The sequence below is a fragment of the Natator depressus genome, chromosome 12, assembly GCF_965152275.1.
Source record: "Natator depressus isolate rNatDep1 chromosome 12, rNatDep2.hap1, whole genome shotgun sequence".
Taxonomy (NCBI): domain Eukaryota; kingdom Metazoa; phylum Chordata; order Testudines; family Cheloniidae; genus Natator; species Natator depressus.
Window position 1 is genome coordinate 12290735 of NC_134245.1, and position 6000 is coordinate 12296734.

Below are 6000 nucleotides of genomic sequence, written 5' to 3' on the forward strand. Positions count from 1 at the left end.
GTACTGAAGGACAGGGTTCTCTGGATTGTTTTCCTAAGACTAATGATCTCCAATTGTGTAAAACAAACCATATTCTCAAGCCCTGGAGCAATTGTGCTTTGCTTCAAAGTTCTGATCAGCAAAAGTGCTAATGAGAGAAGCTATTAAGAAGCATGTAGATTCTGTCAATGTAAGACACCCCATGCTTAAAGTAAGAGTTGTTCTCTATGTATATGTGGGAATTATAGTGATAATTCTGTCTATTCAAATTCTCTCTGCAGTTTCATTGAATAGAGTATGCTTCCCTTTGTCCACTAAAGTAAAGTGTAATGTTGCTTTGTACTAATAAGGCCTGATCCTGCAAGGTACTGTGAGGATCCTGAGACATTGTCAGCACAGTCAGCTTTCTTGACATTAATGAGAGTTAAGAGTAATCAATATGTTGCCGGACCAGGGCCTCTAATAAATGTCTTTTTCTACACCAAAGTGGTTGCATCAAACTGATGGATGAATTTGCCCCCGTGTAGCCATGTGCCTATCACAAAGTACCTTCAGTAGGAAACACCCTATACAAAGCTGGAAGAATACCTCAAATGTTTCTCTAAAAATATTCCCTTGAATAAAAGCTGAGATCAATTTGAGTAGATTTACCCTCAGCAAACTCCAGTCAAGGGTAATGTTTATCTAGTAAATGAATAAAAACTGTTAACCAGACGGTATATGTCTCAAAAGCAAATAACACCTTAAATGTTGATAACCATGCGACCCACCAAAAATAATGAACACCTCAAAATTTAAACACCAAATATGCACAACAAACGGCTTGTGAACAATCTACAGACTAGATTTATTGGAATACTATGCCCCCGCCCCATTCTGCCAGTGCGGCCGGTATTGCACCGTTGTCTGCTTCTCCCAAAATCTTCTTTTTTTTTCCATGCCACACCTACACATGGTAAGCTTTTCCTGAGGAGAAGTGCAGAGCCACCTTGTGCTCCTTTAAATCCCTCATGAAGAGCCACTGTGGTGGTAGGTCTTGAGAAGGGAACGGAGAAGGAAAATTCTGTTCCCAATCTGCTTTATGAAATACAGGGTGCTTGGTACCCATGTCCGAAGTGCATGAATTAAAAATTCTAAATGACTGAGTCATTTTCAAGCCTCACATAAAGACTTTAGACAATCCATGGTTCACTCATAGCACAAACAAAGAAACTTTACCTGATGGAGCTTTTCGCAGTAGGCTCCTGTGATTTCTTTTATAACCCTCTTCCTACGTAAGTGGATACCTGGATCTTTTCAAGTGCATCCCATTTGAGAGGCATCAAACAGCTTCTGTGGCTGCTAGACAACTGATCCCAGTTGTACAGGAGAACAGGCAGGGAAAACTTCTTGAAGATAGGAACCAGTCTGTAGAACACTCCCAAATGTTTTCATATGTTGCTAAGCCACAGTGAGTTGGTCACCCCCACCTTTTTTGTGATGGCTAGAAGAAACTAGCTAAGTAATCTACTTTTCTCATTGACTTACCACTGGACTGTTTACTTATGTAGAGGGAAGAGGTGAAGTGTCAACCAAACTTTGAGATGGGGACCAATCACCATCCTGCTTTTAAGTTATATTCCTTGCCTCACCACTTGTCTCTTTACTGTACTCTCTTCATGGAAGGGACAGAACCTTCCTCTGGACTTGAAGATTGCTTTACACATTTAAATAATACATTTTGCTAAAACTGGCTCATGGACAATTCACAAACAGCAAGACATAGCTTATCACAAACTGTTCGCTGTGAGTTCAAGTGCTGTACAAATTCAAGATTGTTATTGTGGATAAGAACTGATGCAATATTCAAGCACTTGAGTTGCAGGCCTTTATAGGAATTCTCATTTCCTGTCTGCTTTCCATCCTCATTCATAACTTTTACACTGTCTCTGATTTCCAGGTTTAAAACATGTTAAAAGCACAATGGCAAAGAACTGCTCGTCCCTTGCTTCCATTACAGTAAAGTTGAACCCGTTAAGTAACAGTTGTTGAGTAGTGAGGATTGGCCACAGATCACTCATAGCTTGCCTGAAAACATTAATATGGGACCAAAAGAAGATTTTTGTATCATAAGCAGTCTTCAGAGTTGGGCCCAAGTTACAAAATATAGCTCTAGATCCAGATTTTGAGCCTCCAAATGCTACAAGTGTTTGGATGTGATGTTTTGGTTCAAGCCCATCTCTAATGATTTTATATTATGAAAGTTATATGGGAGAATCAACCCACATTTAGTGGAAGCCAAAAACACTTTTTTCAAGGCCTAGCTCTCCATATTTGTAGGTTGCAGCTACTGCAGTCATTTGAAATGACATCTTGGTTTTAAGTGCCCTCTAGTGGCAACTGAGATTTCTGATGAAGAGCCTGAAATACTAACATTAGAGGAAAAAGTAGGCAAATTGAAAGGCCAAACCCTTAGAAAGTGACTGAAATAGCTATGGGTTTGGTATATTCATTACTTCACTAGCAATGCAGTAAGCTATAACAAGGCTTCTGAATCAGATCTGTTATTGAAATTCATAATACTTGCCAGGTATCCTTTTTGGCAGAGTTTTGTACTGTATAGGAGAGGCTGTCCAAAAGAGCACTGTCCTAAAAAGTGTCTGGATGCAATCAGAAGGGAAATTGTTCGGACCTAACTAAGATGTAATGGGCTTCCTGATGGCTTAGTAAGTCCAAACTCTCAACAAGAGGGAGGAAGTTAGAAAGTAGCAGCTGTAGCTGTCGGAACTTCCACCAGCAAAAGCTGGTTTTAAGGCTATCTCTTAAGATATATAATAAAAACTCTTGGCAGTGGACTGGCCAGGTCGAGGGGATCTGGGATGATATGACATATGTGTGTGGACCTGGCTTGAGAATTCCTGCAGAGCAGAGTGGTGCTGCTGGGAGCTATGCTGCTAATACAGGCAAATTGGGGAATGTTTTTCCTCAGTTACACCTGTGCAGCTCCAGATGTCAGTATAACAGAGGCTGGACTTAGTCCCACTGTATATTTAAGGGACTAGATTCCTCACTCCAGAAGTAGCACTGCTGGTTTCAATGAGGCTACTAATAGGATTAAGTGTTGCTCAACATGAGCAATGATGGCAGAAATGGGACCCAAGTTAATTATTCTATGAATTCCATCACATTCTAAATAAAGTCATCAACATGATGCAACATATTTAAAGATGACCTCACATAGCCTGACTCCTGTGCTTTCTGTAGATATGGAGACAGACAGAAGACTACACTGGACGAAGCTGGTTGAAACACCTGAGTCCAGTGGAAAAAGTTATTCCTTCCCTCTGAATATGGTGACTTGTTTTGAATGTTGGTGGAAATAAATGTATGATGAAATCACAGTGAAACCTGTAAACATCTACCAAAGGGACTGCTTTTTTCCTGGCTGTTTTAACAGTTGTCTTAATAAATCAGTACAATTGACAGAAAGGAAAAGTGGTAATGACTAATTAGGATAGGTGAGAGCACAGATTTCCATATATATGTATATTTCTATATCATTGCAGATGGCAAGGACTTCTACAACTCACTTATGTATCTTGATAATGCAAGAAAGTACTTTTATAAGCACCAAAGGAGAAAAATAGAGAACTTGTGACTCAGCAATGTGAATTTTGTGACACAGAGAGAATTAAGGATCGTTTCTCTCATCTCTTTGGTATTTCTTGCTTTTATTGGCTTGAATCACAACTTCACCATCAACAAACTTACAGAGTTTTAAGTATAATATATCACAAGCTAGGTGGAAAACATTGTGGGAGCCTCTTGTTAAAATATTGCTAGAACACCATTGACATAACAATTACCTCACAAACTCCATTTACCTTTCATGTTTAGAGGATTGCATTTTTGTACTGCAAGTTTCAAGTTGAAATGTCTAATGATTGAGGTTATCAAAGGGAAAAAATGCCATTCAGCTTCACACTTAAAGAATTGTTAGACTTCCATTTAACCTTGCTTTCTAAATAACCCAACATTTACATGGGAAAGAAGTAATGATACAATATTTATGATGTTCATTAGCTAAAGCGAACAAGAACCCGTGGAACAGACACTCCATAGGCGAGTTAGTCACTGTATTTTTATTTCACTGTGCCATCTAGTGGACAAACACACTACCTGAACTGACTAATAAAACTGCGTTCATTTCAAACCATCTGATTCGTTACAGCATATCCACCCAGCATATCTTAATTTTGCGACCAACACCTGAGGAAAACTAAGGGTTCAAAAACTTGGCTTGTAGGTGTTTTCTACCATTTGTCAATCACTTGTACACATTCAAATGGACAAGGGCCTACATTTTCAATAGTGACTAGTGATTTTGGGTGCCTCCATTTTGGGGGGGGGACCTTGAAGGATACTAAACACCCACGCTTTGAAGGTATTTAAATCAGATACATAAAAACAAAGATGTTCAAACACTTTAGCTGTGGAATGTGCCTGCTAGTTGTACAAGCTAACCACAAATATCCACTAATGGAATAGTTATCAAAGTGAAAGCAAATAAGAATTAAATTTAACATAACAATGGATGCATCTTCTCGTTGAGGGGGGGAAAAAAGATGTGTTCTTACCTTATGTTGGCTAACATGCAATGAACATCATGAGGTAAAATCCTAGTGAAAACAAGGCAGCTTGTAGCTTTAACCCAGCTTAGCAGCTTGAAGTAAAAACGATGAGGGAGCCAAATATTAAGAACAAACCTTTTTTCCTAATGAAGATAAGGGTAGCTTGGGATGATCATTTTTTGATATAACTCATATAAAAGCAATAGCTACAATACCTATCTCTTAGGTAGGTACTTTTCACCAATACATCGCAAAGTGTTTTACAAATGAGGTAGATATTAGTCATTATACTTACTGTAACTCAACCTATACTGCTTCCATTCAGCTGTATTCCTTTACTTTCTCTCTGTTACCTTTTTTAATACAGTTTAAAAAAAAACGACAAAAAACATCACCTTACTGTCAACACTTCTGTTTGTTTTGTTTTATATTATGAAAAGTTAGAACTTAAGTACCGGTACTTTGCACTAGATGGCAACCCCTTTGAGCCAGAGATTGTCTTGATCTCTGTTTGGAAGAGGTCCACCACATTTTAGGTACTACTGCAAAAATAAAAACTCAGTGTTTCCTGAACCACAATCCAAGACTCCACACCTGGATAAACGGTTCAGCAATTACTACTGAAACTAGATGATACAGAGGAATTTGTTTCCGGGCAGAAAAATATCTTTACACAGAACTGGTTCAGTTTAGTTCACCAAATAATTTGTCTCCATTTCACGATGATCATGGTACATCCTTCCCAGCACTTCACTTTCAAGGGTTATTTTAGCACTTCATGTATTTCAAAGATTCCTTCAGTGGAAAAACAGTTTCCTAAAATCAATATTCTTGTAATAGGAGTCAAATTTCAGCATAATAAACGGGTTCTCAACCTACTGGAAGCCATAGGTCAGGCAAGATCACTTTTATTTCATTGGAAGCATACCTGGTCTTCATGAAATGAGGTGTGTTAACCCGTAGCAAGCAATAGAAACTCTTTAATATTTTGAGCGGGCGGGGTGGGATGCAGGGATGGGCAGGGGAGGAGAGCTACTGCAGGGTATGCCCATGGTCTCTTCTAGAGACAGGCCCAAACCAAAATCTCACATCCAGTCATCACCTACCCCATCATCTTATCTAGGAGTTATTTTGGGAAAGTTCTATGGCCTGTGTTATACAGGACGTCAGACTAGATGATCCCAGTGGTTCTTCCAGGTCTTGGAATCTATGAATCTATTAAAACTTTTCAGCAATATGCACTTTTCTCAGAAAATTAGGTCTTTTCAGAAATGAAAATTACATGGGGGGAAAAACGCTGCTTAAATGGATTTTGTCTTTTGAAAATCATTTCAAAACAAATCTTTTCGAAAATATAAAAGTTTTTACTATTTTGGAAAAAAAAATTATTTCGAAGTTGTGGGGAAACGGG